Source organism: Sminthopsis crassicaudata, chromosome 1 (assembly GCF_048593235.1).
Source record: "Sminthopsis crassicaudata isolate SCR6 chromosome 1, ASM4859323v1, whole genome shotgun sequence".
Lineage (NCBI taxonomy): Eukaryota > Metazoa > Chordata > Mammalia > Dasyuromorphia > Dasyuridae > Sminthopsis > Sminthopsis crassicaudata.
Window position 1 is genome coordinate 288,986,164 of NC_133617.1, and position 22,435 is coordinate 289,008,598.

The following is a 22,435-nucleotide window of genomic DNA, read 5'->3' on the forward strand; positions in this document are numbered from 1 at the left end:
TGAAGGTTGACTAGTTATCACTCCATAGCTACAGATATAGTTTTGCTAGAATATAGCACCATATGTCTATAACCTTGCTTCCTTTAGTCACTTCTTCCAATGTGATTCTAATAATAGAATAATAGAGGTGCAATGTCCAGAAAAAAAAAGTGAAATAATACTCTTATGGTAATCAGGTATATCTGAAATATGATGATTAGTTCTAACCATAAATTTATCTCTATATCATGACTGTCTCAATCCAATTCAACAACTAGTAATTAAGCACCAAATGTATGCACAATACTAGGCTAGGTAAAGGAAAGATATTAAGTTTAGATGACCTATGTACAAATTACTATAGAGCCAAAGAAGGCAGAGATAAATAAAATGGGGCAAGTCATAGGGTTAAGATCACTTAAAAACATTTCATAAAAGGAAAGAATGAAGGAACCAGAGATAATATCTATATTGGAAAAGAAATAACTTTAAAGAAAACAGAATAGCTATCTTCAGATATAGGAAGGGTTATTATATAAAATAGAGTGGCCAAAATGTTCTGATCTACCCAATGGCAGAACTAGAAAGAAAATTAGAAAGTTATAAAAGAGAGAAGTACCTGTTCAAAAATAGAAAAACTTTCTGAACAATTAAAATCATTTAACATTTGAAATTAACTGACTGATGGTAATAAATTTCTTTAGAGATTTAGGCATGGAAGTTACAGCTTATAATTTGTTAGGGAATGTCATATTTAGAATTCATGCTTTGGAGAGGAGTACTCTGAGATACCTTTTAGCTCTAATTCTCTTATTCTGTTATTCTAAACTCAACTGTATAAAGTATCAAAGGCTAATTAATGATAATCTTTTCTGAGCATTTAATAGGGGATTCTTGGAGACATAAATTTCCTTAATCTTTCCAAAAGATTTTCTGAATATGGATACCTATAGAGGAACATTGTAGTGAGGGGAACATTTTTGTACAGGGGGAATTATCAGTGTTACTCAAATTTATTATGTGCATGTATGACTACTCAGTGCCACTGAAAGCTATGGATGAATGAATGAATGAATGAGTGAATAAAATGCATTTATTAAATTAAACATTTAATATTTTTAAATGCTTTGGGGGGATTTTTTTTTATTTATTGCAATCAAAATTAAATACTCAAAAGTAAGGCAGTCCTTACTTTCTAAGAAGACAGGGAAAAAGATAAGTGGTGTCTAAGGAAGAGTATTGTGGTTTGAGAAATTATATGGATGGTGATTACACTCATAAGGGAATTAGTTGACATTCACTTTGCAATGCTGTATTGATTGATTTGATTATAATTCCCAGAGGAAAAAATATAGTGGAGAGGGGAAAGAGAGGGAATTGCAGTTACAGAATAAATATACAGGAACATTCAGGCATGATCCTAAGTCAAGAAGAGAAGGAAATATCAGAATTAGAATTAAACAGAAGGTTGGGAAAGTCTAGTCTTACCTTCACTTAGTTTTCAACTTCAATAAATTCAGCATGTATACTCAGTCATGAATTAATATGGCCCCTTTCTATTCTTTAAAAGAATAAAATTTCAGAAGCTGAGATTAATTCATAAAATTTAGGGGCAATGCAAAAACCTTTGTTAGACCCTTCTATTTATTTTGCTAATTGTATTGTTCTGTGTGCTATGGTAGATCTCAGACCAGAGGCTAACTGTTAATACTGTAGTTAGTTTAGAGATCTCCCTTCCATAACAACATCAAGTAATATAAGCAGAAATACTCTTGTAAGAAATTAACTATATGCCACATCTTCTCTTCTTCCTTAAAGCTCAAGGCCAATTTAATGGTATAAGGATTACTAGGTTAATCTTTTCCACAAAGAATTAACTAATACAAATTCTTTGTATTTCTTCTGATTATGCTCTTCTTTGAAGACATGCTAGGTCCACTAATACAGGGAAAACTTCTCAGTGGCAAAGAGAAGTTCTCTGCAGTGTTTTTTCTTTTAAAAAAATTGCTTTTAAATGGGGAATAGTTCCTGGAGGACTGTGTGATCTCTAGAAACCTGTGAGATTTCTTTGTTCATGCTGAACAAGATAAGGAGGAATTGGCACTGTCAAAATTCATGTTGAGGTATTGTAAGTAGGGTCACATGAAACAGGAACTTGTTTCAGGGGATTCTAGCAAATACTACACTCTTCCATATAATCATTAGTTTTATGTATGCTTTTCTTTCCCTTTAAAGGACAAATAATCTCTTTAAGCACCAACTCTTCTTTCCCTACAAACTGCCATTACCAGTACACCTTTTAGGGAGTACATCACTTAACAGAGATTACATCTTGGAGGAAAAACTTATATAACAGGATCTTTGCATTTTTATTCTATAATTTTTCTTTTTTGGTTTTGTATTTATTCCAAATACAGAATCAGACTAATCCCAATGAAGGCAGAACTAAAGCTATATGTTTATCTCTCAGAGCTATAGAACAAAAGGGCTTCAGAGGCCATCTATTACAACCTGTAACCTGAGAATACCTTCTTTAACATCTCCAATAAGCAGTCATTCAATTTCTACTTCAATATTTCCAGTGAAAAATAACTCACAATACTGCCACATTCCTTTTCACTTTTAGAGAATTCCAATTGTTAGAAAGATTTTTTCCCCCCTATACTCTTTTTATCTTCAATTTTTACTCATGGCTGTAAGCTCTTTTCTCTAGGGCTAAGCAGAACAAGTCTAATGTCTTTTTCCCACATGGCATACCTTAAAATACTTTAAGAAACTATTTTTTACCCCTTAAATCTTTTCTCCTTTAGGATATTTCACCCTTTTCTTCAATCATGGCATGACCTTGATACCCTTAATCAATGTGGTTGACTTCCTCCAGACTCACTTCATCTTATCAATATCTTTGCTAAAGTATAATAACTGGAATTGAATATGATACTCCAAAAGGTCTATATTCCAAAGTGATCAGAGAAAAGAGGAAAGGATCTCCATATTCTAAACTAATTATAGTAGTTCTTTTTGTGGTGGCAAAGAATTGAAAAATGAGCTAATGTCCATCAATTGGGAAAAGGCTGAAGAAGCTGTGGTATATGTTTGGGATAGAATACTGCTGTGCTGTAAGAAAGGACAAGCAGGACAGTTTTGGAAAAACATGGGGAAATGTATATAAATGAGATGAGCAGAATCAGAAGAGCATTGTACACAGTAACAGCAGTAGTGTAATGATGAAGTATGAAAGAAAGCTATTCTAATCAAGATAATGATCCAAAACAATTCCAAAGGACCTATGATGAAAAGTGCTATTCATCTTCAAAGACAGAACTGATGAACTTTGGGTATTGATTGAAACATACTTTTTTTTTTCCTTAACTTTCTTTGCTTTACTTTTTTACTTTATTTTTCTTGGGATTTTTTAATGTTTTCTTTTGCAAAATGGCTATATGGAGATATGGTTTGCATAATTTGACATAATAATAGATGTCATATTCTGTGCCTTCTGAAGAGATAGGAGAGGAACTAAGGAAAGAAAAATTTGAAATTCAATTTTAAAAAATGTTATATTTTACATGTAATTATGTAATTATAATTTTACATGTTATTTGATTATATATGTGTATATATATATATATATATATGTATAGAGAGAGAGTGAGTGAGAAAAGGATATGAATATGGATATAGGTAGATATAGATGTAGCTAGTATTCTAGATGTGATCTGACCACAGCAGAATACAAGTGTACCATATAGCCTTCTTAGTCCTAGAAAGCAATACCTTGACATATAATCCAGGATCACATTTTCTTGTTCTCCATATTACATTCAACTAATATTGAGTTTTCCATATTCTAAAACTCCCAGATTTTTTCAAATGGACTGATATTTAGCTATCCCCCTCCTATCTTAGGTTACTAAAGTTGATTTTTTTTTTTGCACTGAAGTGTAAGACTACATTTTTATCTCTCTCAAATTTGATATTCTTGAGATTGTTGCCTGTTAAGCTCCTTTTTTGCTTTTATTCTTTTATTCAACTTGTTAGGTTTCTCTCCAAAGTTTATGTCATTTGCAAATATGATAATACCTCTTTATTCCAGTCACTCATTAAAAGGTTCAGATTAGGCTTAATCAAGAAGCCAGGAGATATATTTCCTCAGATTACTTTCAATATAAGATACAATTTAAGACTATTAAAATACGTTTAAATGTAAATGACTCAAGGTAAGCAATTTTCAAATGTGTTGAGCAAAATACGATTGAGATATCTTGACAATCATTTTCTGGAAATTCAACAAAATGTTCTACTAAAAGGAATACCAGAATACAGATAATTCATGCTAATAAATTATCAATGCCTTGCTTTCCACAGACACTTTTTCTAGTGGTCACCACATTCATATATTTAATAATGTGATTTGATATCCTTTCATCTGGAAATATTATTTTTACTTATAAGGAGATCAAGCACAGAGGGCTCATCTACATAAGAATATTTATAGAAGAACTTTTTTTTTTTTTACAAAAGCAAAGAACTAAAAATAAAGAGGTGCCTATCAATTGGAAAATATATAATAAATTATATGTGAATTTAATGGTATGATTATTTCATAAGAAATAACTGTGACAAATTCAGACAAAAATGTGGGGAGATTTATATTAACTGATTCAGAATAAACAAGAAAAACAATGTACAGGATGGCATGAAAGAAACTGATTTTTAAGGACTCTAGAATTCTTTTTTTGTTTGTTTATAATGATTTATATTTTTTCTTTTTTTATTAATTTTATAATTATAACATTTTTTTTGACAGTACATATGCATAGGTAATTTTTTACATTATCCCTTGTACTCCCTTCTGTTCCGAATTTTTCCCCTCCTTCCCTCTACCCCTTTCCCTAGATAGCAGGCATTCCCATGCATATTAAATATGTTATAGTATATTCTAGGTACAATATATATGTGCAGAACCGAATTTTTGTTGTTGTTGTTATTGCAAAGGAAGAATTGGATTCGGAAGGTAAAAATAACCTGGGGAGAAAAACAAAAAATGCTAACAGTTTACATTCATTTCCCAGTGTTCCTTTTCTGGTTGTAGCTGATTCTGTCCATCATTGATCAATTGGAATTGGATTAGCTCTTCTCTATGTTGAAGATATCCACTTCCATCAGAATACATCCTCATACAGTATCATTGTTGAAGTGTACAGTGATCTCCTAATTCTGCTCATTTCACTCAGCATCAATTCATGTAAGTCTCTCCAAGCCTCTCTGTATTCCTCCTGTTGGTCATTTCTTACAGAACAATAATATTCCATAACATTCATATACCATAATTTACCCAACCATTCTCCAATTGAGGGGCATCCATTCATTTTCCAGTTTCTAGCCACTACAAAAAGGGCTGCCACAAACATTTTGGCACATACCCAGGATTCTAGAATTCTAACCAAAGTAGCAAACAATAGTGAATTTCAAAGAATTATGATATTATATTTTTCCAGATTATATCTGGAGAGAGCTTCCAAATGAGAGATGTTCTTAAATATGGTCTATTTATTCATTTATTTTGCTAGATTATATTCATTATGTTACAAGAAGAGCTTTTACTTGGTTGAGGTTATGTCATTATAGATTAATGGACAGAGATATTTTTCAAAAAGAAAAAAAATTAATAAAAATTGATAAATTATCTTAAATGTACAGAAGAAAAAATACAGAATTTTTAAAAAATAGAGCAGTAATTACAACTTTATTTATATATAAATATACTTCTTGAAAACAAACTACATAACAAAACTTTTCAGTTGCTTGTACAAGTCTCTCTCTTATTTGTATGTTGAAATGTTTACTGATTGCTAAATTTACAGTAACAAAAAAAAATAACTAAAAGAAATATAAAGTGATTAGTCTTTCATTTAAAGATAGGTCTCTGTAACGAGCTGTCGTCTCCAGAAGCTGCTGGATCGCTCTCTGGGAAGAGATCTGCTGTGTCTACTAAAATCTCTCCAACAGATTCTTCTTCCTGTAACGAACCGTTGTCTCCAGGCAGTTGCTGTTAACTCTTGTCCTTAGAAGTGACTTCCCTTCCTGCAGAGAGCCCCGTCAAGCCTGATGCAATGCAGAGTCTTTCTCTTGAATCCTGGCTCTGAATCTCCTCCAGCTCTTATCCTTCTCCAGGCCGATCTGCTCTCCAGGCCCAATATTGTGTCTTTTATCCTCCCAGAGAATGGGCGTGGGATAATGCAAGGGCTTCTGGGAAGAACCACCCCAGCCAATGAGCTTGCCCCCTCTATCAAGTCAACCTGAGTTCTCACCTTGTAATTGTCCAGAAAACCTGAATTCTCACCTTGTCACTGTCCAGACAACCTCAGTTCTCACTTAGTAATCCTAACATCTCCCCCTTTCTTTTGATTTAGAACATAGGACAGTCATGACCTTGAAACATAAATCCATCAATATGGGAAGTATTACAGATAATTACATAAATGACCTTGAAACATAAATCCATCAATATGGGAAGTATTACAGATAATTACATAAATTACATAAGCACATAGTAACACAGTAACATAATACATGCTAGAAGTATATGACAAGTAACAATCAAATAATCATAAATTGAACATTTATAAATGTCCATAAGTCCATTGTCCATTAGTCTCTTCTTTTGTGAGGAAGTCCAATGATTCCTGCTGGTTGTAAAGTTCTTTAACAGTCTTTTTATTAGCCATGCTCTTTCGGTGTAAGATGTTTCTTAGATCTTCTCCTTTATTTTGAGGTCTTTCTCTTTTTCTGTCTCTCTCCAATGGACAAGGCGAATATGACTCGTTGGCACCCATCTGATTCCTTCTCCTGCTGAAGAAATACAAGCAAACCCTCTCTCCCAGGCAGTTAACCTATCTAATTTCCTTCTATTTACCACTTTCTAAATCTCTTCTCATCATCTGACAATTACATTAGAGTTGTTTGCACTGGGCACAGCCCTGTTGGTTTAAAAGGCCTGTATTCTCCCCAAGTGTAATCCATTTTTGCAATCTGATTGCCTTTTGACTGACTTATCAGGTAATCCCTTTCTGCCATGTGATTGCTTCTCTGCTGATTGATTAAATCAGAGTCCTGGCCTTCTAAAGGTTCTTTGGGTGTAACATCAGCTGCCATCATGCCCCAAGTCTTTTTTGCCTGGGGCCCTGGACCTGGGCCCCTCATCCCATTTCCCTGAATTATTCTACACTCTGATGCCCAATGGAATCCTCTGTTGCATTTTGGACATGGGGTTTTAGGTCTTCTTTCATCCTGTCTTCTCACTGTATCTCCATACCTACACTGAGCTCTTAGATGTCCAATTTTTCCACATTGAAAACATCGCCGAGTTTCTCTAGAAGGCCCTTGCCAGGAAGGACCCTGTCTTTCCACGTTCATCATTGTCCGGGTGTAAAAAGCATTTGTTCCCACTGTAGCACAGCGTCTTATGATCTCTTCTAAAGGAGCATCTTTATCTAATCCCCATATAATTCTTTTGCAAATCTCATTGGCATTTTCCTTAGCCAGATGTCTGGTCATTATTTCTGTAGCTGAATTTTCTCCAATAGTTCTTTTGACAGCAGTTTGCAAACGTCCCACAAAATCTGCAAAAGGTTCATTGGGACCTTGCTGTATTTTAGTGAAAGCCTCTCCACGATCTTTCTGTCCAGGAAGGACACCCCAAGCTTTTATTGCAGCCTTAGCAATTTGTTCATATATTGTCATGGTATAATTAATCTGTTCCGAATTCTCTCCATACTGACCTTCACCAACTAAGTGCTCAAAAGTGAATTGTGTGTTAACTCCTATTTCCAAATTGCATCTGACTTGAATTTTACATAATTCATGAAATTCCGCAAGCCATAATAAATTTTCTCCAGGTTCCAGACATGTCCTTGCTATGGATTTCCAATCATTCGGGGTTAGGACTTCATAAGACAAACCATCTAGTAACATTTTGACATAAGCTGATGTAGCCCCATAAAGGGTACAACCTTTTTTCAAATCCTTAATTTTATTCAAATCTAAAGGTGCATATCTTCTCCTTTTTTTACCTACAGAGTCAGTATTTTCAATCACAGGATATGCATGTATAAAATCACTTATATCCTGTCCTTCTCTCTTAGCTTTAACCAATGCTTTTTCTAATCTTGTCATAGGCTTAGGCTTCTTCACAGGCAATTCTGTTTGTGTTTCTGCCTCTTCCCCTCTTTCTTCCTCCATCTCTGAAGGTGGGGTTGATGTGGGCCTGTCAATAATCTGTTCTCTGGGCAGGGTTGAAGCTTCTTCAAGAGAATCATACCATAATTCCTCATTTAAATCCTCTTGCTCTAGGGAAAGATCTTGATCTTTCCTTTTTTCCTCACACTTCCTCCTCTGTTCATTTTTTGAACTTTTCCTTCTCCTACAACTTGCTTGATAGTTTAAGGCTAATTGAACTATGTTGTAGATATAAAATACTTCTGCAGAAATTGAACGAGGCCCATTTTTTGCTTGAAATTCTTTCATTTCATATCCCACTAGCTTCCATTTATCTACATCTATCTTTTCTTCCTCTAAGAACCAAGGGGATGTGCGTCTTAATGCAGCCAAGAGTTTAGCAATCTGTACCCAGGTTACAAGTAAACTCTGCTCCTCAATTATGTTGATTATACTCTCTATAGTACCACTCCTGAATGGGGGTGGAGCTGAGGTTGCTTCTGGGGCTGGGGATGAGTCGGCTGAGGTCCAGGGATTGAATATAGCTAACATCTGCCCCATTTCAGCTATAAGAGATTCCTGGTTTAGCCCTTAACAAGTTAAGTTCCTTATTTATCTATTAGCACGCTCACTTAATCTTTAACAAAGTTTCCTCGTTACTCACGGTTCTGGGTCAGAGAGACTGAGATCTGGATGGGAGGCTTTTCCACTGGAATCAGGACCGTGTCTGGGCACAAATTGCGAGGTCTGGTCTAGCTCCTCTTGTCAGGATAAGTTAAAAGTCCTTGCCCCACGTGTGGACGCCAATTGTAACGAGCTGTCGTCTCCAGAAGCTGCTGGATCGCTCTCTGGGAAGAGATCTGCTGTGTCTACTAAAATCTCTCCAACAGATTCTTCTTCCTGTAACGAACCGTTGTCTCCAGGCAGTTGCTGTTAACTCTTGTCCTTAGAAGTGACTTCCCTTCCTGCAGAGAGCCCCGTCAAGCCTGATGCAATGCAGAGTCTTTCTCTTGAATCCTGGCTCTGAATCTCCTCCAGCTCTTATCCTTCTCCAGGCCGATCTGCTCTCCAGGCCCAATATTGTGTCTTTTATCCTCCCAGAGAATGGGCGTGGGATAATGCAAGGGCTTCTGGGAAGAACCACCCCAGCCAATGAGCTTGCCCCCTCTATCAAGTCAACCTGAGTTCTCACCTTGTAATTGTCCAGAAAACCTGAATTCTCACCTTGTCACTGTCCAGACAACCTCAGTTCTCACTTAGTAATCCTAACAGGTCTCTAATAACTGAGAAAAATAACTGAGAAATAATTATCTGATGATGAATCCCATTCCATTTTGAACTGTTATAATTATTAATTTTCTCAAAATATCAAATCCAAATCCATTCCTTTAAAGTTTTCATACATTGTTCCTAATTTTGTTCTCTAAGGTAAAGCAAGGCAATACTACTTCTTTAACATTGCAGCTTTTTTAATACCTGAAAACATCCATCACACCATGGTTTGTAGATTCTGTCTTTTTTTTACATCAGAATTGCATTTGCCTTTCAGCAATCTTGTTTTACCTCTTCTGCGTCTTGTAGTTTTTCATATTTGCCAATTCTTTTAGGCCCTGAGAATATAATTCAATTCTACCAAGTTAATAAGATTTATTATTCACAGCTAAGCATTCTATTACTATCTTTTTATTTATCTCATGCATCACCTCCATATTACACATGTATGTTCAGAAGCAAGTAGGTGTACAGGTGATAGAATCCTAGGCCTGGAGTCAAGAAGTCTTGAGTTAATGCCCAAAAGGCTATAAAACTGTGCATACCCTTTGATTCAGCAGTGTCACTACTGGATCTATATTTCAAAAAGCTCATAAAAGAGGGGAAAGAACCCACATGTGCAAAAATAGTTATAGCAGACCTTTTTTGTAGTGGCAAAAGAATTGGAAATTGAGTGGATGCCCATCAATTGCGGAAAGCTGAATACGCTATGGTATGTGCATGTAATGAAATATTTTTATTCAATAAGAAATGATTAACAGGCTGATTTCAGGAAAGCTTAGAAAGACTTATATGAATTGATACTGAGTAAAGCAAGAGAACATTGTATACAATAATAAGATTATGTGATGATCATGATTATGTGATGGGCGAAGCTCTTCTCAACAAAACAGTGATTCATAGCAATTCCAATAAACTTGGGATAGAAAATGCCATCTGCATCCAGAGAGAGAACTATGGAGACTGAATATGAATCAAAGCATAGGATTTTCTCCTTCCTTCCTTCCTTCCTTCCTTCCTTCCTTCCTTCCTTCCTTCCTTCCTTCCTTCCTTCCTTCCTTCCTTCTTTCCTTCCTCATGATTTTTCCCCTCTTGGTCTGATTTTCTTGCACAATATGACAAATATAGAAATATGTTTAAAAGAATTGCACATATTTAATCTACATCAGAGTGCTTGATGTTTTGGAGAGGGAGAAGGGAAGGGAGGGAAAAATAAAAATTTGGAAAACAAAATCTTACTAAAATGAATGTTGAAAACTATCTTTACATGTATTTGGAAAAATAAAATGCTAGAACCAAGAAATCATTATATACAGCAAAATTATACAATACAATTATACAGTTATACAATGATCAATTCTGATGGATGTGACTCTTGTCAGCAATGAGATAATTCAGGTGAGTTCCAATGGTCTTGTGATGAAGAAAGCTATTTACACCCAAAGAGAGGACAGTGGGAATTGAATGTGGACTACAACATAGTATTTTCACTCTTTTTGTTGTTGTTTGTTTGCATTTTGTTTTCTTATTTTTTTTCCTTTTTTGATTTGATTTTTCTTGTGCAGCATGTTATTTATGGAAATATATATAGGAGAATTGCACATTTCACATATGTTTGATCACTTGATGTCTAAGGGAGGAAGTGGGGGGAAGGGAAGAAAAATTAAAACACAAGGCTTTGTATTTGTATTTTTGATGTTGAAAATTATCCATGTGTATGTTTTGAAAATAAAAAGTTCTAATTAAAAAAAGAAAAATAATATACTATTGAAAGATTAAAAAAAAAAAGAAGTCGAGTTAAAATCTAGCCTCAGATTATACATACTAGCTTTATGAACTTGAGCAAATTAAGCTGTCTGCCTCAGTTTCCTCAACTGTAATATGATGGTAATAACCACCTCCCAGGGTTGTTGTGAGGATTAAATGAGATATTTGTAAAGTATGTTGTCCAGTGCCTAGCATGTAGTAGACACTTAATCAGCCTTTCCTTCCTTCATTCTCTTCTGTCATTTCCAATGTAAAGATTATTCTCCTTTAGAAAGAAATAGAGAATACAGAAATAGAATAGAGAAAAAGCAAAATCATTTCCTGATACTAACTTATCATTGGGAGACATGTCCATTGTACATAGTTCCATAACTTTACCATGCTCCTATCTTATTGGATAAGAATCCAACTAGCTCCCTAATATGCAACAAGTGATTGCAATATATCATCTTCACAGGAAGCAGACTATTCTTTGGGCTATTATGTAAACCAGCAAACTACATAGCTTCTTTTCACTTGGTATGAAAGCACTTTCTACCAGTTTACTATCTTTTCCCCCTAGGATATTAAGATTTCTTTACCAAGACTGTTAATCCCTATAGTGAACTGGAGCACTAGTGGTACTATATTTTTATTCATCTCTACACTCTTCTGAACCAAGACTGGATCTCTTCAATTGTTAACAGTTAAATGACATATTAGTTAGAAGTTTTTAAGCCCACAGCATAAGTCAAAACTTGTACTCAAACATCAAAACATTCAGAGTAAAAACCTGTGACATATTTCCTGATAGCATTTTAGGTGTGCAGTTATAAGGCTACATGCTGACTCCACAGATTATTTTGCTAAATACTCTGTGGCCCCAGAATACTTATCAATTGAAACATTCTAGATTCAAGTCTTCCTAGAAAGCATAGTCCCAGATTTCATAACACCTATTCCTTCAAGCCCTTCTTTAAGTAGCCTACTCTAAAAATCTTGACCTTGATAGGAATGAATCCTAACACAAAAGCTGTACCCAGAAATATTTCTCCCATAATATGACAGCAATTGTGTAATCTTTTTGGCTCCTGGTTTAGGAGATCTGTGTATACTTAATACTCAGAAAACTGTTCTATCTCCCAAGGCCCATCACACCAGAGCCAACTGGCCCAGTCTACTGCTGCTGCTTCAAGATTCATTTCTTCATTTCTCCATAGATCGCAGTCTTGATATAGCAGTTAAGGAAACAGAAAGACCCAAATGTGTAATAAAGATGAAATGATCCAGAGGTGTATCCAGTTTATAATATCTGAGAGAGGACCTTGTATTCACCAGCCTTCATCAGCAAAGTTCACTGACATGCAGCCAAATATTTCCATTTCTAGGTTCACAGCATCTTGCAAAGACACATACATATATGTATGTATATGTACATTTATAGGTATATATACCTATATATATGTATATGTACATTTATATGTATGTATATATATATGTATATATATATATATATATATATATACATATATATATATATATATTCCCTTCTCTCTGCTGCCATAGATACTACCCTAGTTCAGTTTCTCATTGCCCTTAAATTACTAAAATTTGTTGTTGTTGTCCAGTCATGCCCAACTCTCCATGAACCGTTCATGGAATTTTCTTGGCAAAGATACTGACATTCCCTTCTCCAGTTCATTTTATAGAAGACTAACTGAAGCAAACAGAGGTAAGTGAATTGTCTGGAATAACATAGCTAGTAAGTATCTGAGGATAGATTAAGTGCTCCTAACTTCACACCTGGCAATCTATCTGATGCTTAGCTGCCCAAATTATTGAAATGGTCTACTAATTAATATTTCTGCTTTAAACTAAGACAACTCTGAGATACCACTACACACCTGTCATATTGGCTAAGGTGACAAGAAAAAATAATGATGAATGTTGGAGGGGATGCAGGAAAACTGGGACATTGATGAATTGTTGGTGGAGTTGTGAACGAATCCAACCATTCTGGAGAACAATCTGGAATTATGCCCAAAAAATGTGCATACACTTTGATCCAGCAGTGCTACTACTGGGCTTATATCCCAAGGAAATACTAAAAAAGGGAAAGGGACCTGTATGTGCCAAAATGTTTGTGGCAGCCCTTTTGTAGTGGCTAGAAATTGGAAAATGAATGGATGCCCATCAATTAGAGAGTGGTTGAGTAAATTATGGTATATGAATGTTATGGAATATTATTGTTCTGTAAGAAATGACCAGCAGGATGATTTCAGAGAGGTTTGGAGAGACTTCCATGAACTGATGCTGAGTGAAATGAGCAGAACCAGGAGATCATTATACACTTCAAAAACAATAATGTATGAGGATGTATTCTGATGGAAGTGGATATCTTTGACAAAGAGAAGATCGAATTCAGTTCCAATTGATCAATGATGGACAGAATTAGCTACACCCAGAGAAGAAACACTGGGAAATGAATGTAAACTGTTTGCATTTTTGCTTTTCTTCCCAGGTTATTTTTACCTTCTAAATCCAATTCTCCCTGTGCAATAAGAAAACTGTTCAGTTCTACACACATATGTTGTATCTACAATATAGTATAACATAATTAACACATATAAGACTGCCTGCCATCTAGGGGAAGGGGTGGAGGGAGAGAAGGGAAAAGTCGGAACAGAAGTGAGTGCAAGCAATAATGTTGTAAAAAATTACCCAGGCATATGTTCTGTCAATAAAAAGTTATAATTAAAAAATATATATCCCTGCTTTGAGACTTAACACTCAGAACTTAGCACCTAGTATATAGTAAGTGTTTAATTAAGTCTAACTGGCTAAATACTCTTATTACTCAATGATAATCAACTTATTACCTCAACCTCCCCATCTCTGGCTTACTGAACACCAAATTACCAAAGAGTTAACCATTTTCTTCATTGACTTCTTTCCTCTCTTTTATCCTCATATACCTCAACCCTATTCTTCCCCCTCACCCCAAATATTTTATATAACCATGACTAGCACTAATCATTCCCTTCCTTCATTTCAAATCTTTTCCTCTCATGTTCTTTTCATCTTTTGGCTTTCATAGAATTCTTGTTCTACCTAGACTACCATGCCTTTCAAGTCTCACTTTCCAATACATGTTGAATTATTTTTCATACTTTCTGGAAATAAAGTAAGAATCCTGCTTGATCCTCTTTCATTTCCTACCAGTATCACTCAGAAATTTCTCCTTTTTTGATATTTACTATAATCAGATTTATCACCATATCCCCATCCCTATTGACTATTTTTACCAATCCCTCAGTCATTCTCCTTCCTTTCTCAACGAGTTCAATGCCTTGCTCAGTCTCCTATATCCCAGTTTGTGTTCCTATAGTGACTTCAGTATACATATCCTCTCATTTTCTCAATCTGCTGAACTCTCAACCCTTCATCTTTCATTTCAGCTTTTCTATACACAAACACAGTCATACTTTTGATCTTGCCCCTTTTCACCATTCTGTCAGAACCTCTTCACTTCTCTCCAGCATAATTGTAACAGCTGCCATTTTGATCCCCTTATCTCAAGCTTCTCCCCATCCCAATCCATGCTTCTAACAAGTGCTAAAGTGATTTAAAAATAAAAATGCAGATCTAATCATGTCATCCTATCCTATAAATTCCAATAGCTCCCTATCATCTGTAGGCTCAAATATATTTTTAAATTCCTCTTTTGTATATGTAAAGTTCTTCATAATCTTCCCTTCCTACTTTATATATGTATGTATGTATATAAAATTCTTCACCACAAACTGTCACCCAACCATCTTGGCCTATTCCAGAGATTAATCTTTTTATGTATTATGGACCACTTATCTGGAACAACTTAGCTTTCTCAGAACAAAATATTTAAATGCATAAATTAAAAGAAACCAATTCTATTGAAAGTTATCAAAATATATAAAACATAAATTTACAGATTCCCCTCTCCTAAAATCTTTTCATGAACTCCTTAGGCATTCATAGATCCCAGGATAAAAAAATCCTTATCTGTTATACAGTTTTTCACACTCCACTGATCAATTTCCTATCTACCTTTTACTGGCCAACTCCATACCTTACCTCTTGAAATCTTTTTTTGTACAAGATTCAGCTCAATAACTATTTTCTATATGAAACCTTCTTGGCTCTGATAGTTGCCTCCTAAACTGCCCTCAGTGAATTTTGTATCTATTATATATAGCAGGAACAGAAATAATAAATAAGTTGGTTCAATCATTCCTAACCAGGGGGAAAAAAAATGAAAAAATGTATTGTCTAATTAGGCTTCTGTTCTCCTACTTATGATGAATCAGTCCAAACCTCATCTCTTCAGGAATCTGAGTCCCTTTTTTGTGGTGGCTGCCACCTCCACATGGAGTTTTGGCAGAATTTACAGTTGCATTAACATCTCACTAGCATTGCCACCTTTTCTGTGATTAGGTTCTAGCTTCCAAGAACAAACTCTTTTACATATACAATGCGAACTCCTAGAAAGCAGAAACTGTCTTAATTTTCTATTTATATCCTCAGCACTTAGCACAGTCTTTTGCACATAGACAGTGCTTAATATTTTTTTTGATTCATGTAGTTGCACGTGTTTATTTTGTCTCCTCCATCAGTATATAAATTCAAGACTATTTCACTTTAGTTTAGCCTCAATACTTTGCACAGTGCCTGACATAAGATACATGCTTAATAAATGCTTATTGCTTATTTGATTAATCTTCTAATCACTTTTTAGAGACACATTCTATGCCTATAAGCTCCAAAGACTTGCTGTTGTTCTGATAAGAAGCTCTAGTCACTATTTTAACTTAGAAACACTAAGGATGGCACAATCTCTATCTTCGTCAGTTGTCAAATAAGGATAATAATAGCATCTATCTCCCAGAGTTATGGTGAGAATTAAATGAGATAATATTTATAAAGGGCTTAGCCCAATTCCTGGCACATAGAGGTATAGGATAAATACTTAATATACCCAATAGAGAAATAGCACTTCTTATATACATTACCTTTTAATGGGACTAATAGCCCATGTTCTGTACCAAATGCAGAATTGTCTTTTAGTCCAGTTATCCAAAATCATTGTGGAAGGCTTTCATGAGTTCTAAACAGCATTGATTGACTGCTTGCATTGTGCAGAGAATCAATTATAGTTTAATATTCTATACCACCTTTTGTACAATCATAGTGTAACTTCAGGAAAGTGATCATGTGAGAAATCACAAAATCTTAGAGTTTGAAAAGATCTCGAAGGATATCAAACCCAATCTTATCTGAGAATCCTCCATAAAATATTCCCAAAATGAAGTCTTCTAAATTTTTTAAAGATCTCCACAAAGGGGGAGTCTTACTACTTATCTCTTCCAAGCTAGGTCATTCTAATTTTAAATAATTCTAATGATTAGGAAATTTTTCCTTACATGAAACCTAAGCACTTCTTTATATTCTCTATCCTTGGGATTCTCCTAATGCTGCTCTTTCAGGACAGGAAGAACATATCTAATGCCTGCTCCATATTTCAGACATCCCCTTAAATGCAAGAAGGCAGGTTTCATGTATCCCCAAATATGTTAAAACCACTGTTCATAAACCCTCTTCCTATATCTAGGCTTGCTGCCAATTATCCATATTCAAATTGAGTAAGGAGGATTAATTCAAAGCCAAAAATTAACTTAAATCACTAGTATACTCTCTGGAAGAAATCTCAGATCCTTAGTAGTTTTTCTCTGTTAAGGAGGAGTTTAATTTTTAAGATATATGAAAAAAAGAGTAAGAAGCTTGGAGAACACCATAAATAAGATTATTATCAAAGAGAGATGATGAAGAAAATGTCACTAATGTTAAAATTGTGCTTATTTCCCTGTCTCTACAGAAACTATGTCATTTACTTACTCAGTAGGGACACTCTTAGTTAAAAGTTTGAAAGGGAATAGGCCAGTTTTTACAGATATTGTGCAACAGGGCTTATCTTTACAGTTGAATTTAGATTGAAATGGCAAGGAAAAAAATATCCCATTATTCTTATTTCTTTGTCTATGAAAAGGTATTTGATTCAGTGGAGTCAAATACCACCTCAAAGACTTTCTTCCAGCTATGTATATGTCAAAATTATGTAACTTTTCTTGAAAGGAGGTGGAGCCAAGATGGCAAAGTAAAAGCAGATATTCACCCACACTATACCCTAAACTGCTCCAAAATTCTTTAAATAATGACTCTAAACAAATTTTAGAGCATCAGAACACTCAAAAAGATGGAGTAGAACAATTTCCATCTGAAGACAAATTAGGAGTTCAGCAGAAAAGATCTGTATAGTTAGGGTAGGAGCCCAGCATACAATCCCAGAGAGCCCCAACTCCAACCTTAGTCCTGACTCTAATTTCAGCAAAGTAAGATCTCTGAATCGAAGGCAATACTGGTGGATGGTAGACCTCTCCAGAGATATCAAAGAGGACTTGGAAGGTCACAGAAAAGTTCTGTGCAAAAGTGTGGGAGTTCAGTGTGCAATCCCAAAACAGAACACACCAGCTCAGCTACCTTCCCACCAGCCTCCCAGCAAATCCCAGCACCAGCTAAATAGGACTTCATTGCTTTAGCACTCTAGATCTTACAGCTGCAATGGAGTGGGGACACTCCTAACAATTCCAGCCTTAAAAAGAGGGCTTGTGGTCAGTTCCCTAAAAGGATCTTTGAAAACAGTTTGGATAGTGCAGCCTCCACCCTGTAAACAGAGCCCAAATTAACAAAAACTCAAAAGGCCAAGTAATAGCCCAGGAAAATGAACAGACAACAACAACAAAAAAAAAGCTTGTGGTCAAAGAAAGTTACTATGATGACATGGAAATCAAAACACATATTCAGAAGATAATAACAGTCAAAGCCCCTATATACAATGCCTCCAAGAAAAATAAGAATTGGTCAGACTATGGAAGAGCTCAAAGGAGATTTTGAAAGTCAAGTAAGAGAAATAGGGGGGAAAATAGAAAAAGAATTGAGAGTTGTGCAAAGAAAATACAAAAAGCTAATAAGGAGAAGAATGCCTTAAAAAGCAATTATCAGCTGAAAGGGAAAGGAGTTTACAAAAACTCACTAAGGAAAATAATTCCTTAAAAATTAGAATTGAGTAAATGGAAACTAATAACTGTGAAAAATCAAGATACAATAAAGCAAAACCAATTTTTTTTTAAATAGGAGGGAAATAGGATACAGGAAGAGGAATGAGTGATAAAAGAAAGGGCATTTGGGGGAAGGGAGTGGTCAGTAGCAAAATACTTTTAAGGAGGGATAGGATGAAAGGAGACAGAGAATAAATGAGGGGGAATACAATTAGAACAGTAATTTTTAAAAGAATTTGGAAGCAAGTTTCTCTAATAAGGCCTCATTTCCAAATCATATCCTTTGATCTAACAACATCATTGTATGTACAAAAAATATTTATATCAACTCTCTTCTCCAAGCAAAATACTGGAAATTGATGGAATGCCCATCAATGAGGAATAGATCAATTAACTGTGATATATTTTTGTGGTGGAATATTAATGTTCTATGAGAAATGAGAAGTAGGAGGCTCTCAGAAAAAAATCTGGAAAGTCCTCCATGAATTCAATCAAAATGAAATGCACTGTATACAAAGTAATAGCAATATTCTGAGATGACTATCTGTAAATGACTTTAATATTCTCAGCAATACAACAATCTATGATTACTCTGAAAGACTTATGATGAAAAATCCTATCCATATTCAGAGAAGGAACTGATTGTATCTGAATACAGAATGAAGCATATTCTCATACTCTGTGTGTGTGTGTGTGTGTGTGTGTGTGTGTGTGTGTATGTGTGTTTGTCTTCCCCCTTTCTTCTTTTAACTTTACTCTTCTTGAGGGTTTTTTTTTTCATTAGGGTGGAAGATTTATGTTTTCTTTCACAACAAGAATTTTATGGAAATGTTTTGCATAATTTCACATGTGGTTTCTTAGTTGTGGGTAGGGATAAAGAAGAGAACCTAGAACTCAGATGTTTTAAAAACAAATATGAAATAAAATTGTTTTAAATATAACTGGGGGAAAATATTAAATACTTTTTAAAAAATTTAAAAATCTCAAAAAAAAGCATTCCAACACATTAAGCTTTGCATTATTAATACTAAGAGTTGCATAAAACAGAGAGATAGGTGATAAGGAGAAGGAGCCCTTAGCTTTGAAAGCTGGTTTCAAAAGTTTAAGTATTTCTTCTACCTAACACATACTGGTTTTGTGGCCTTGGGCAAATCAGTGAACCTCTCAGTGCTCTAAGCAACTCTTTGAGACTCCCAGTTGAAGCAAAAGTGGTCATTTGCATTGGTAAAAAGTTTTCTTATGCAGAATTTCCCCGAATCAATGAAATCACAGGTCCAGTTACTATTTGCATCCCTACAGGGAGTATTAAGGAGTTTTCTACAATCGAACAACAACTTGTAAAGAAGTTATATAATAATCTTGAGAGGATCATAGGTTTTGACCATTGGATGAAGATAACTTACACAACTGGCTGAATCATCAGTGTTCCTCAGATTTGTCTTTAAAAACTGAAACACACACACACACACACACACACACATACACACACACATACACACACACATACACACACACACACACACACACACACACACACACACACACACAGTGCTGAGGAAAGTCAGCTCTAGCATCTGAGAAGCAATCAGTTATAGAACTCAGCTCCTGAGTTTGTTCAACTTTGTACTTTTTGCCCTTTTAATTTTGGGTGAGTATAACAGCAAAAGAAAAGGAGATTTCTCTCTCATTTTCATTGTCTTCTGTCCCTTCTTCCTAGTAAGGCATCTTGTAGTAAAAGCACATCAACTCATCCAGACACTCTTTTTTTCTACTCATTTCTTGACATAGGCAAAAGGGCAAGAGTGAGTTTTAACCAGACTCCTGCTAGAGTCCAGCTACAAAAGTCAAAAAGTCACTCAATAGTATGGACCACAACATAACATTTACACTCTTTCTGTTATTGTTGCTTGCATTTTTGTTTTTTCTTCTCAAGTTACTTTTAGCTTCTTTCTAAATCCTATCTTTCTTGTGCAGCAATATAACTGTATAAATTATGTATACATATATTATATTTAAAATATACTATAACATATTTAACATATATGGGACTACCTGCCATCTAGGGGAGGGGGTGTAGGGAAGGAGGGGAAAAGATGAAACAGAAGTTTTTTAAAGTCAAAGTTGAAAAATTACCCATGCATATGTTTTGTATATAAAAACCTATAATGAAAAAGAAAGATCTTTAAAAAAAAGAATTGTCCATGCGTATGTTTTGAAAAATAAAAAGTTTTAATAAAAAAAAGTCACTCAATAGAAGTTAAAAAGTCAACCAGTTTCAGCAATCAAGAACTACCTATGGAAGAATATGAGTTGGAAGATTATTAGGCTAGCACAGAGAAAAGCTATATATCAAAAGAGAAAAATTAAGAAAAAGAAAAATACCTATCAATCAACTTATGCTATGCAATTGGATGAACAACCCTAATGGTCCATGGGTATATACACGTTGGACAAACATTATATATGAACAATGAACTGAATCCAAAATTGAAAGGAAGAAGAGAGAGGCTAGATTGCCTTTATAAAATAGCATGGTGCTTTTAGGGGACTCATTACACTAAAACAATTACAAGATTTGTTATTTCATTATAAAACATCATAAAACATTAAATAGCCCCTTTATCTGGTCAAATCTTTATCCAATAATCTCAAAAATGTCATTTGGACTTGATAAATGTAAAATTATTAATGTATGCGATAGAAAGATAAAAAGTAAAGAGTCTGAGCCTGAATTTAGAGGTCACATTGAACAAATGGAGTAAGATACTTCCAACAAACACTGTGATCTCCTCCAAGCAAGACACATCAAACAAAAAAGGTTTCAAGGAGAAATCTGTGGTTGAATACATTAAAAGACTTACCAGCATTCTAAAGTCAAAGATGAATGGGAAAAGTACATTTAAAGCAATTACACTGATGCAATACATGTCTTAATGCACACTTCCAGAACTGTAAAATGGACTATATTTTTTTAAATTATCCATTCCAAGATTCAGAGAAACATAAACTGACTATGCTCAGAAAATAGACATTAAGAAGTCTTTTCTAGACTGATAATTAGTTGTATTAAGGTTTCGGTCTTGTCTAAAAATTGTAGCCAAAAAGCCTACAGGGTTTAAATTATAAGATTAATGACAGAGCAAACTCCTCCTTCTATAAGGAAGAGGTAGCATTTGAACTGAGAACTCCAGTTCAGACCAAAACTGGAAGCAGAAGTTTTACAACCTTGTACTGAAGAAAACCATACCTAGCTGATCAGCAGTGATCAAAGAACCAGTAGAAAGGTAGCTAAAGATCATTGTAAGACTCCATGCCTGGAAGAGACCAGTGGAGACTGAATGTCAAATGAGACCAGCAAGGCATTGGCCTAATAGGCACAGCATTGTGATCTCACCAGAGATAACTATCTCTGTGGCCAATCATGTGTACTCCCTAAGTGTGTGCCCCAGACACCAACATTCTTTATATTTGTCACACTTTCTACTGATGATGCATTTGTGGCAAAGTGCAGTCTAAGTTAGGGAGGAGAAAGATGTTTTATTGCTACTTTTCTTCTATTTCATAAAAAACTACTGGCTTGATAAGAAAAGAAAATGGATTATAACTGATTAGGAAAATATCACAAAAACTCAAATATTAATAAAACAAACTCAAAATATTAGTAAAACATATGGTCTAATACCCCAAAGAAAAATTAACACTGACAAAAAAGTGAGGAAGAAACCAATAGACATTCTGGAACAAAAATCATTTCATGGCTCCTTGGTAAAGGCTGATAATGAGTACATACAAAGTTGCATTTCTTGAATGTAATTCCAAGTGTTTTACTCCTAATTGAAGCTATGAAATGACCAAGATCCAAGAATAAAATCAAAGGACCTTTTAGGGAAGACATAGTAATAAATTCAATAATATGCTGACCAAAAATATTTTCCATATGTGTGGGCCCTCACATACATATACATATATGACTATGATAAAGATTTTGTGGGCTATCAAACTGTGCATATTCTTTGATCCAGCAGTGTCTTTCATGGGCCTGTGTCCCAAAAGAGATCATAAAAAAA

At 34.8% G+C, this 22,435-nt stretch overlaps 1 long non-coding RNA gene across 1 annotated transcript in view; it reads right to left on the reverse strand.

Annotated features, from left to right (window-relative positions):
* Nucleotides 1-21,684, reverse strand: part of LOC141554030 (uncharacterized) — a 475,805-nt gene extending 454,121 nt beyond the window's left edge. Inside the window, exon 1 of the long non-coding RNA XR_012485760.1 lies at nt 21,616-21,684. This is a non-coding gene — a long non-coding RNA (uncharacterized LOC141554030). The remainder of the gene's footprint in view (nt 1-21,615) is intronic.
* Between the last annotated feature and the right edge of the window lie 751 nt (nt 21,685-22,435).